Source organism: Adiantum capillus-veneris, chromosome 9 (genome assembly GCF_014529385.1).
Source record: "Adiantum capillus-veneris isolate H3 chromosome 9, ASM1452938v2, whole genome shotgun sequence".
Taxonomy (NCBI): domain Eukaryota; kingdom Viridiplantae; phylum Streptophyta; class Polypodiopsida; order Polypodiales; family Pteridaceae; genus Adiantum; species Adiantum capillus-veneris.
Window position 1 is genome coordinate 46,284,099 of NC_140939.1, and position 13,106 is coordinate 46,297,204.

At 43.0% G+C, this 13,106-nt stretch overlaps 1 pseudogene; it reads right to left on the reverse strand.

Moving 5' to 3' along the window:
• Nucleotides 1-1,316: 1,316 nt before the first annotated feature.
• LOC147450442 (uncharacterized) lies at nucleotides 1,317-4,984 on the reverse strand (annotated as a pseudogene).
• Between the last annotated feature and the right edge of the window lie 8,122 nt (nucleotides 4,985-13,106).

Below are 13,106 nucleotides of genomic sequence, written 5' to 3' on the forward strand. Positions count from 1 at the left end.
TTTTGATTTTTTGGTCCTTTTTTTTCTGACCCAGCTATAGAATAGAACGTATGATAGCTCAAAATGAGCGTCTCGGTCAGAGGGACATGCCGTGCTTTACAACCCTCCATTTGGTCACTTTATGCCCTCGGAATCCCTAAAACCATCAATTTCTAGTAGGGAACTAGGCCCAAATTAGAAAGTCTAAGGGTGCAAATGGAAAGAGAAGGGAGGAGAGTGGAGGACTTGCCCCACATGCTCTCATTCCCTCTTGAGGGGGTAGGGTATATATATAAGAGTGAGTCTAGTATATATCATAAGACTGAGGACCGAGGCCCGGGCCTAGGCTTGGGCTTGGGCTTGGGAAAATGAACCCAATCCCGATCAAAATTTTAGTGTAGCCCCCCCAGTCACTCACGCTTAAATATTTTCGGTTTTATTTATTTATTTTTAATTTTTTTGGGATGATCGCGCGCGGTTTAGGTGACCCTCTCATGGCCACACACACTCTCACCTACCTAACCTCCCAGTCAATAGCTCACAGACAGCTCACTACCTTATTTACTTACTAACAATGCTGCTAACCACTGACTAATCTGTTAACTGCTTACTGACAGTGAGCTAACTATCCACCTACTTCCTCTCTCACTACCTTACTGTGCAAAGACTGTGTGCAGCCAAACCTTGACAGAAAACTGTGTACAGACTGTGTGCAAACAGAAATTGCTAACTGCCTTCCTACTTATTCATTCACTGCAAACAAGCTAACGACTACTAATTGTGCAAAGACTGTGTGCAAACAGCAAACACAACATTATGCAGAAATCACAGAACTTGCAGACAATACAGAAATTAACAACTTGCAGAAAAATAACTCATTCCTCTTCCTCTTCCTCTTCTTTCCTACTACAAACAACTCATAGGAGAAGCACAAAGTGCCTCTTGGGTTGAGTGCAGGGCGATTCCCCGGCAGCGGCGCCAAAAATGTGTGCTCCTTGCCGCACTGTCGAAGCAAGGGACTTGCCGATACACCGTGTGCGAGCCACAAATGGCTCCAAGCACACAACAAGACTAATCTAGCAAGCTCAAGAGAGCAAAGGGTGTGTCACTCACCGCTCTACGCTCGCCTTCGTGGTGGATTCCTCGCCGCGATGAAGAAGAAGCTGCAGTCGTGCCGCGCTCAACCACTTCGCCGCCGTCGTGCCTTCGTAATGCTCGATCGCACACACACTCTCCCTCTCTCTCTCTCTCACATACACACACACTCGAGGAGGTGAAGAAGAAGAAGATGGAGATGGAGATGGAGATGGAGCAAGAGCACTCTTCTATTGCACAAATGAGAGAATGAGTGAATTTTAGGTTTAGTTGGCTTTTATATGAGCTCACCCATTCACACTTGGGCGCCCATGCTTAGCCAACTAATCCCTTGAATGTCCCAGTTAGAGTGCGCCTCTCATCGGCGATCACTCTTACCCTTTTCCTATTGGTCCGACAAGCCCGGTACCTGACTCTACCAAATACATAATACACGTCCGTCGTAGGTGATGGGGTGTCCGTGTGCCGTGAGGGTTAACAATCTCCGTAGTGGCTCTCGCCCAATGTGTTCTGGAAAAATGACTCCTAGGTACTGCTTCCCCACCATCATCATTATTGAAGTGAACATATCTTCTTCAATCTCTGACTCGTAAGCATCCAAAATCGATTCTACATGTTGAATCACTTGGCTCTTGACCACATCAGGTTCTTGCTCGACCGATACTTGTCGCTTTCTCTTAATAATATCAATGATCTCCTCATGAAATTCGCGTTTAGCAATGCCCAAGACATCACTCAAAGTAAGTTCCACCTTGCTATTGAGAATGCGTTCCTCAAATACCTTCTTCAGATCTGTAGCCAATTCAATATCAAATTTTAACTTGTAAGAAGGCCCTTTTGGCTTACCTTGCTTTTTATCTTTTGATGACTCTTCCATAACCACTTCAGGTGTAGGAACTGCTTTCGAACTTGCACCTTCTTCCTTCTTGCCGCTAGTCCTCGTAGCTCGATTTGATGAGCCCACAATGTCTTCATCTCTCTTGCTCTTCTCTTCCACTATAGCTTCATTAGCCTGAGCTTTTGCAAGAAAGGCATACACAGAAAGAGAATCTACAGGATCTGACCACCCCGTAGTTTGTCGAATGCAATTCCCAGCTTGACTTAATGTGTCACGAGTTATTTTACCTTTATCAGTTGTCCTCAAAGCATATGGCCATAGACTCCCTTTAGCCTTGGTACTTTCCTCATTCTCCGCACTGCATACCTGTAATCCATAAGTTGTTGCATCAACCGTAGAGGCATAGTGCTGCATCTCCTCAACCAGCTTCTTCATACCGCCCTTCCCATAGTTAAAAGGTAGACGTTCACCAGTTTCTTTAAGATGCAGCTTACCGTCCTTCCAAAAAACTGTGTTCTTCTTATAAGCTTCATTAAAATCATCACAATTTTTGCGTATATGATCTAAGCTATCACGCCACATGCATCCTTTATCCCAGTCTTGTTGTGGAAGACGCTGTCTGGGTTCTAAAGATGATCCACTTGCACTCAAACCATCAAGTTTAACAGCTTCCAAATTCAAATTCAACTCTTGTATACCTTTTACCAGCTCATCAAGGACTGGCTCTTCTAGCTTGGGCTTGGGCTTCTCCACTAGATCCTCTTCGAGCGCTTCCATAGGATCAGCCACTATGAACTTGTCCACCCTCTTTTGTTGCTTTACAATCATATTTACATCTTCTGTAACCAATTTCCAATCAGAAGTTAAGCCCAACTCACCAGATGGGTCCTCAGCAAGTGTACCAAGCTCTTCTGAAGGCGCAAATCTGCTGCTTGAATAAATAGCTCGACCTTTTTCGGTTGCATTCTTTTCTGCTCAGCAGTAGATAACTGTTCAAATTTCTTTTCAAAAGGTCGTAGCAATTCTCTCGCAGATAAACCTTTATCCTTCTGCTGTATCCATTTCATAAACCCGTTGAGAATCTTCGAGAAAATACTCTTCTTGTAAAGCCTTCTTAAACTCTTGCCAGTTTGCACCATGTGTTACCCGAATTTCTTCAATTCGAGCCCTAAGCTCAGGAGCCGCAATCAAGTGAAAACCTTCCACTGAGTTCTGATCATTAACTCCATAGTCCTCCATACATTGTTCATAAACAATACAAAATTTTGAAATATCACGACCTTCAAATCTTTGCAGCTTTTCAGTTACCGTATACCTCGCTTGACGAATATGTTCACTTTGTTTGTACTGCTGTTGAGAAGCCTACTGCGCTCCTGCATATAGGTTGCGAACTGCTGCATCATCTCTTGCATTGCTACTTCCTGTGGTGTCGACATCTTCTGCTCCCAAGTCCCACCCCGACTCGTGTTTGCATCGGGTTCACCAAAGATGTCGGAGTACAATAAGTGCGGTTAGTGAGCCAGGATCAACACTGGGTTGCTCAGTGTGGGAATGTGGTGAGAGAAAAGATACAACACAAGATAATTTGACTCGAATGACACCCTAGAATCTTAAGTTGTTAAACTGAATGAGCTTAAAATCTCGATACAAAAGAAACTTCACTGCAATAGGCATGAAGTGCTCTAAACTTTGCCAAGATTATGAGCGGACGTGCAAAGCCAAAGATTTATGGCCTCAATACACTTCCCTTGCTCTTCTCGACCTCTTCTACGAACACAGACTTGCCTTTCTTATCAATAGTGCACTTTCTCTGTAAACCTGTTCACTCTAACTTCATGAAGCTGCTCCTCAAGTTTCTATCAGAGTTACCGCTGCAAATTTCCATTTCTTATCGGTACTCGGCTCTTCTTGTATGTAATACCCCTTGGTTCCCTTAAAAAAAAAACTCAACTTTGAGTTTAATTACGCTGCTTTTGCAATTGTCGCCACAACAACAATCTTCCCTGCTCGGCCTCGTATTCAACAGCACTCCTCCTCGGATGGACCTGTTGTTGCTGCTCTCTTTTGACGGAGATTCCCCTCTCAGGCTCCTCTCGGTCTCCTGTTGCTCTCGGCACAGCTTTGCTACTCCTTCTCGATGGTCTTCCTCACCAAAGCCAACCCCGACAGTTCCTTGCCTTGTCTGCTGGCACGCTTTCTTGTGCCCTTTGCTCGCACTCTAGCTTCCAAAAAACTCCCTTGCAGACGGCTCCCTCCTTGATGAAGACCGGTACTCCTCGCTCTCTGCTCGTCAATCTCCAAGGCTGCAATCGAAGACACGCCCCTCGCTCTCGTTGTTCCCCGTTCTGCACTTTATGAAATGTCGGCCCTCTAGAGCTTTGCCTGCTTTCCCCCACTTGCTTTGTCTGCAGTTTCTTGAAAAAAAAACCTCTTGCCGATCGTCGCACGCTGGCCTTTTTTTATCACCCCCTTGACGGCAAGATTTTTCTTTTACTGCCTCCTCAATATTAATAAAAACCCTTGCTTTATTGTTAGCTTCATACTCTAAGCAGCCATTCACACGCCCCTCTTCATCGACTTACTTTGCTCTGTTGCAACCTTTAAACACTTTTCTACTTCATTGCTACTGAACCTTTGCATGGCAAGGTGAGGAAAGTTGCCTTTAAGCCTTGAAACTACTTCCACCAAAGCCCAAGGTCAAGAATATATTTCACAACATAGTTTCCGTATTGCTCTTGACTGCAAGATCATTGGTTACTATTTCAGTGACCATCTGACGTTGTTATACACCTAATGCAAAATCCACATAACGCTGCAAGACATAGCATCCATGTCTATCACCTGAAAGTGAGTCCACTCCTCATTGCAACACCACTGCACCAGGCTGAAACTCCCCATTACTTTGGATATACATTTCCATCTTCCAATCAAGCCTATAGCATAATATTTACTCCCGAAACTTCTGGCATTGACAACTTCAGATTTCAAGTTATGATATAAAAAACTGTTCCCACGCCACATGACAGCCATTGCAAGCTTGCCATCGTGTGAAAATTCTATGCTCCCATCCATATTCCGAGCACTCATTAAAAACTCTGAATATACGACTCCTGCATGAAATTATCCATTTAGATGTACGACAGCACGACAGCGCCTGTCATCTATTTGAGAGGCTATGCGCAGTCGGTCGCCATTGCTGCAGGAGGAATTTCGAATTTTTTTTATTTTTATGTGGCACCCTAATTTTGGGGTACCCCCACCTAGTTAAGGGTCAAAGCCCATGGTAGGGCCACACACAGCCGGTCAATGATGTGGTTTTTGGGGCTTTTGGCAGTGATTTTCTCACCTCCCTCTACTTTCACAACCCCGACACAGTGACAACGGCAAGGACAATATTGCTATTGATTTGCGGATCATCGAAGCATTGATCGGCAAGGCTACAACCTACCATGGTATATCCGTCAGCACCGCTTGAGACTCGGCGGGTAGGGAACATGTGTACGGAGATGAAAAGCTTAGCATACATGCTCATGCATCATGCAAAAGATCGATGGCACCGCAAGTCGAGTCGCATAATTAACAAGGTATGCATAGATTTTTTGTTTGTTTAGTCAATGTTAATGCGCATAGTTATATCATGCAACAAAGTGAGCACACTTCAAGCACTGCAAGCAAGCACGACTTGTGACAGATATCTGAAGCATTCAAATATTGTTGCCTACATTATTGGCAATGGCCAATTATTAGTTGCAAGCCCGCATCAAGCACGGCTTGAATACACCCAATCTTGATCAGAAGCATGGATTCTAGTGAGTGCCTTGTTAGAGCACGCCCATCAACGGTTCAAGTTTTCTTCAAAGACAAGGTATGAATATTTGTTGCACTTTTCTTGTTTAATTAGTTCTTAATATGTAGTTGTCCACTGTTATACTGGAGCACGGCTCACTTGGTCTCCAAGGTGTTGTTCTAATTGTTGAGCAGGCTCATTACGTGCATACAAAACTGTTGTGTTACATACAACACTCCAGAGTTAACCCTGGCAACTTCTTATCATGGATGGCATGTACATATCTAGAAAGGAAATGTCCCAAGCAAGGCTTTCATTTTGTATTGCTTGAATCTGGAGTAGGCTAGGAAACTATCCATTGGAGACATTTCTATACCTGTTTGGTAGGACCATTTCCTCGCTATGCCTAGAACAAGTTCTAACTACAGTAAGGTAAGTGTAGGCAAGGCATGTAGTTTGTCATGCAAATTTCTTTCTCGATTACTTTCCATTGGCAAAGCAAGCAAAAGTGCTCGGCATGGCCGACCATTTGTCACAGCCTGCAAACCTGCAAAACAGGTAGGAGTATCTTTGCTTGAGATTTTAAGACATGCTCTCGTTTCACAACAAGGCTTCTGTCCAAGCCTGGAAAAGGCTAGGGCATGGTAGTGTTGGAGAATCTCATGGAGATTGGCACAGCTTGTTGCTAATCTTGAGGAAGGCGGAAGCAGGTGCTCGACAGGACCAACCATTAACAACCATTTCAAGAAGCTATCAAGCAAATTGTTAGGGCTTGTTTTCACTGGAGCAAGAATTCGTCTCCGTAATCAAGCCACACAGATATGGCTATACGCCATTCTGGAACGAGTTTTTCCTTCCAAATTTCATGACCACTGATTCTTGCAGCAACAACGACCAGGTTAGCCAAGTTTAAATTTTTCTTGTTTTTTCCTGTTTAAACTTTACTTGGCAACTACTCGCATTGTGCAAAGCAAAGTGCTTTGGCCATTTCATATGCAGCAAGGCTTCGGGGAACTGGCACAATAGGGAATATCAGCTCACAAAATCCCTACCAGTCTCAATTGTGCAAGGCACTCATGGTTTTGTTTCTCATGGTTGAGGCCATCACTCTCGGCAAGGGCTTACCATACTGGATGCAAGGCATACTACTTAGGTGGATTCAATTCTACCACCTCATGAATTACGCTTCCGCTATTACACTTGTAACTCTGTCAACGGATAGACTAAAAAAGGAACCTAACTCTAGGACTTACTTTACGGGCAAAGTGCCGATGCTAAGTCATCCTCATACAATCACGACCCCTGCATGGTAGGTGGGTCGGAATGAGTTTTGTCTTTTTATGTTACCTCTCTCGATGGGAGAGTCATACCTGAAAATTGTGGAATGCTTATACGATAAGTTGCAATTTAGACATAAGATGCGTAAGAGCACACAACTTGCGTACACACTCTAAAAACTTAAGGAAAGTTCCTCATCCCAGCATGCTCGTGTTCTCTCTCTCTTTAAGGGAATAATACAAATCGTCTAAGAAGATTTTGCTCCATGTTTTGCTCGTAAGTCAGTCTGAGCCAAGGTGGTCTAACTCTCAGCTAAAACATGACTAAAATGCTACTCAAATTAGTATTCATCGGTTCGTCCATTGAACACTAATTTGCATCATGGGCTAAGAGTCATTGTCAAGCCAAGGGTAAGACCTAACTACTGGCATTATTTGGGTGATTGTTTTCAAGATCGAACAGCTCTACCCAGGGAAGTACACATTGATGTTACTGGACAAGCAAGAGTCCTGTCAGTACGAATGTCTAGGGTGTCATTTTTTGCACTGCAGGTTTTCAGTGCGACACGCAAGTTGAGTTTTTGATAATCCTCCACTCACATCAGCTGATCTCTACAAGGAAGTATCGATGCAGCAATCAATTGAGCCAGCATGGCTGTCCATAAGAGCTAGGCATTTCACTTTTGTTGTTTTCCAGCTCCTTCTATAGCACTACAGAGTGTCTATGGACATAGTGTTTTGGGATACGACCCCGCGGATGCTTACTAAGTCACCCCATAGGCATGGAGGATCACAGTTGATCTGTTCTCGTTATACTTTCAAGGAAAGAAGTCCGCAATATACCACGCGGTAGCAAACGAATTCACCTTCTCAAGTTGATTCCAATCATTCTGTACACGGTTGACTATGTTGGTTACCGTTACCTGCTAGTCGGAGCAGTTTCTACCAAGGGGTCTTACCAAAGGGTTTGACTACTCGAAGGTTTTTACACATAGACTCTACTCAAAGGGTTTGGATTGCAAAGGCAACACCCAGGGTTTCCAGTGCAATGTTGCTTGTTTTTTTTCACACGTTATGTTGGTTACCGTTACCTGCTAGTTGGAGCAGTTTCTACCAAGGGGTCTTACCAAAGGGTTTGACTACTCGAAGGGTTTTACACATAGACTCTACTCAAAGGGTTTGGATTGCAAAGGCAACACCCAGGGTTTCCAGTGCAATGTTGCTTGTTTTTTTTCACACGTGGACGACGTGTTCCTCTATATTTGAATACGGGTAAGTGAACATTCAGTTCAATCTCCAGGTACGCGTGTATTGATTTGGTGTTATTCCAGTCTTTAGTATGCATTGCTTGGTTTTTTCAAGTGGTTTAAATACGCTTGAATATTTCAGGGCCATGCCAAGGGCATGTCGAAACAAGTATTTTGGGCCGTAGTATACAATGTACATTATGCTGTTATGAATCCACTTGTAGGATTCAAAATGGCACATGTTGTCACATGGGATACAACATGGTCTAGGGACTCAAAGGAATTCGGTTTAGCCAGTGTGGAGCAATGAATGAGGGTCCCTCTCACTCTTGTCGTAGAGTGTTTACAGTTACCTCCACACACACGTACATCTTGTACTTGTAGGATGCTCTTTTTTCAGACATCCTTAGTTGAGACATATTCCACATCTGGCGAATATGAGTCTCTGTGACTGACACTGGCACCCCCTATTTCAAATATATGTCACGACAAAGTCCTTAGTCGCTGATTCAATCTGTTTTCTAGACCATTTTTCAGCACGACATATGAGGAGCAATTTTAGTGGCCAGAAATTGTCGGATGCATAGAATGACTTGTTAAGGTACAAGTGCTGTTAAACAACATTACAGATAGTTGTTTTATATATAGAAATGCTACGAGTGTTAATGAAAACGTTTCATTGTTTGTACCTAGAAGTGATCATTGTTTTACCTTCTATTATGGTTCAGACGTTTCAGTAAGGCTTGCAAAAGATTGCAACTGAAAGTATTTAGTTTCTTCTCAGAACTATTTACATTCCTTTTAATGTTTGCTAGGCGCATCACATTTGCCACAAGTATCGGCAAGAATTACTACCGATATACACTTTTGGATCTGTTTTTTGCTAAATGCATGCACACTAGGTGTTATGGGCCCTAGTGTTTAACAAAGGCTGATTTGGAAAGACATGCATATTCCTCAAGCTAGGATGCCACTTGGGAAAAAATTAGTGTTCTTAAGAAGAAGTTTCCCACTTTTGTTTTTGAGGACGAAAACTCTTCTTAAGGGGGGAGTAATGTCAAGACACCGGTAAGGCCGGACTAGACAAGGGCAAGGCTGGGCTAGGCAGTGTGAAAAGGGAGTCCAACTAGGGCAAAGGGATAAGGGCCATGCTACATAGTGGGTAGTTGGGTGGTGGACTCCTAGGTTCTAGTTCCCCTTGTCTTACACCTTTGTCTAGTCGTACTCGTTTAGGCTCTCGCCGTGCATCTTATGCATCAGATTGTTAATTATGCTTTGGCTGTGTCTAGCTTACATGATGTTGAGGAACCTCTGTCTTTTGATGAAGCACATAATTCAAAAAATTGGATGGCTGCCATGCAATTAGAATATGATGCACTTATAGAAAATGACACATGAACTTTATGTGATTTGCCTCCTAGAAAAAAGGCCATTGGTACGAAGTGGGTTTACAAATTGAAACGCAAGCCGGATGGTGAGATCTATCGCCATAAGGCTCGACTTGTTGCAAAGGGTTATGCACAGCAAAAAGGCATAAATTATGAAGAGACTTTTGCTCCCACTTGTCGTATGACTACTGTGCCTTTTCTATGTGCATTGGCAGCTCATTTTGGTTGGGATGTACATCAATCAGACATTGTTACTGCTTTCTTGAATGGTGACATATTTCAGGAAGTTTATGTAACCCAGCCTCGCGGTTTTGTCATGAAAGCACAAGAGGACAAAGTGTGTAGATGTAAGAAGGCTTTGTATGGGTTGAAGCAATCTCCTCGTGCTTGGTATGAGAAAGCTGACACTCATTTGATAAAACGAGGCTTTCATAACAGTCCAACAGAAAGCACATTGTATGTAAAGCGTGAGGGTGATGTACTTCTCATCGTGATTTGCTGATCACTGGACAAAATGAGAGACATATTGTTGAATTTAAGGCTAATTTGAATGCTACATTCAAGATGAAAGATTTGGGGCTGTTGATCATTACTTGGGTATGCAGTTTAAGCAGTGTGATGGTGGTATTGCCTTGTGTCAGAAAAGTTACATAGAGACATTGCTATGTAAGTTTGGACTTGAGGATTGCAAACCTATTTCCACTCCCATGGAAACAGGTTTAAAATCGAGTCTTCATGATGCTGGTGATCCTGCAGATGTCACTCTTTACCAAACTGCTGTTGGATGCCTCATTTATGTATGCAACACAAGGCCAGATATTCAGTTTGCAGTCTCACAGGTCAGCAGATTTATGCATAGCCCAAGGTCTAAGCATTGGCAGGCTATCAAGAGGATTTTTCGCTACCTTAGTGGCACTTTACATCTTGGCTTGTTTTATCCCAAGGGGGGATCATTGCCGCCAGACTTACATGCTTTTTTGGACTCAGAGTGGGCTGGTTGTTTTTACACGTGAGTGTCCACAAGTGGTTTTTGTTTCATGCTTGGCAGTTCATGTATATCATGGTTGAGCAAGAAGCAACCTACTGTGGCCACTTCGAGTTGTAAGGCTGAGTACATGGCAATCTTCATAGCTACAGTAGAGTGTGTATGGCTCAAACACCTTATGGCTGATTTGGGTGTTAGACACGACACTGCCAACACTATCTACACTGACAGTCAGAGCACATTGGCAGTTGCAAGCTCGTTGCAAGGAACCCAGTTTTTCATGCTCGCACAAAGCACATTGAGGTGCATTACCATTATGTCAGGGAGAGGTTCTCAACAGGACGGATCAGCTTGGCTTATGTGCCAACATAGGACAACCTTGCAGATCTTTTCACAAAGGCATTGTCTCATGAGAAGCTCGAAGCTTTCCGCAAAGCTTTGGGCTTACTCCCCTTTGTGGACTGATCATGTCCTCAGGGCATGGCACTTCCCTTTACTCATGTGCCAGCTCTCGTTCACTGCATCGCTCCAGGGGGGATTTGTTACCATATACATGTGGTAGTGATGTGTCTGAACACACTAGGACCGTCTGCGCATTTTTTCCCTCTTTAGGAGGTTTTTTCCCCCGAGCATTGTATGCACGCCCATCACTCTAGGGCTATCTATCTTTCCATTGCACACTAAGTAACACACTCTCTATTGTGTGCCTTGAGCTTCCTTCGTCTTCTCCAAGCTGTGTGCGTTGCAACCCTAATTCTAACACTTCCATTGAAAACTTTGTAGCAAACTCAACATTGAGAAGAGGATGATGCCTTGGATTTTAATGCGGGGACTAAATCTAGATGGAGAACCAGTTGACTTATGTGAGTCCCCTAGACTGGCGGAGGATTGACATGCTGTGTTAAATTTTGTATATCTTGGCTAAGACAATTAAGGAGTTGTTCCATTCTTGCTTGTGATGTTGGAGGGGACTGAGACACTTGGAGAAATCGTGCTATTTCTACATTTTTCTTTGCCAATCGTGGTAAAAAAATTTCTCCTTCTTCAGGTGTATCTTTATACCTTCCACAATCCTCTCGTGTGAATTTCACACAGTTCTCTCATAGGTCAGGTGCAGCCACAATGGTTTCCTTGGAGGAGAAATCTACAGGTTGTTGCTGGAAAAATTATGTATACATCATCTTTGCAAAGCAGAGGATACAATCTGCATTGTGTAGGCCAAGTAGATTTTTTTGGTGTTGTCTCTAATCTCATGATGTTCACACTTTGATATTTTGCACCTGCCCATTTGGATAGCCGAGAGGCTATATATGTTGCTTGTTGTGCTGATGTACCATGTGCAAGTGACTTCATGCACTGAAATGCGATGACGGCTGCTTGATTATGCTCGGCCATAGTATTTTAAATTCTAGCGGTCACAAAATAAATGAATATTAATAACCTTTATTTTTGAAGTAGAGGTTCTCTCAAATATCTACACCTTCAACTCTTAAGTTGATAAGTTGAGTCAGCTAAAAATAGATCATGGTCAGAGCAAAGAAAGTAGAGTGTGTTCACCGTACAAAAATAAAGTACATGTAGACACACTGTTCACTTAGAAAATACTTAAATTCACTTAGAAATGCTTAAATTTTCTTTAACAAACACACCGTTCAAAATAGAGACACGTAGACAATCAAAGACAGTAAACCAATATAGGCAAGGATTAGTTTTTAATTGCTCTTTAAAAGAAAACAAAATGTCAGAAGTATTTTGCGATCTTCGTGCTCTCTCAGCATCATCCATGTGTCCACTTTTTGTGGTATACTATTAATTGTGTCATGATCTGCTGGATGATGACATACTTTATCTTTGAAGAACACCCTTTTGGCTGCACGCCAAAAATCTATCATCATCTCTAGTAGATAACCGAGGGTATAAATATCACTAGCCTTGGTGTATGCATCATTACACATCGGATCATATATTTCAGGATGGAGAGACTCATGGGGCTTCTGTGGTGAACCAAATGCATCGCACAATGGAGGGATGCAAGGTTTGCATCCCTTGCTCTGTTTGGAAGCTGTCAAATCTGGCCTTTGCTCCTCCTTTGTAGCATTTTCCAATGTAGCTAATAGGCTCAGGAAAAAATGAAATACTTTTGTTATTCTACGATCCGCATACACCAAACGATCCAACACCGATTCTCATGCCTTCCACTAGAGCTTCATGGGGGATGCCAATAGGATGCATACACCTAGCATTCAGTGATGTGTGTATAATTGTACCAGTGCTACTGGCATCTGACCTCCCACCAATGTCTACATGCACATCTTGTGAAACATTTACTCACTTTGGTAGAGTGGACTGGTCTTGGGCTTTAACTCTCTTCATCTTTACTTTTTGCTCCTACCATTGTCTATCCCATAGCTCCATCTTTGCCATGTCGCACATGGGAGGAATGTCTTCTTTTAAATCTCGACAACAAACTTTCATGCTTGCCATTATTGTCCTAATCTTGTGATGGGGAT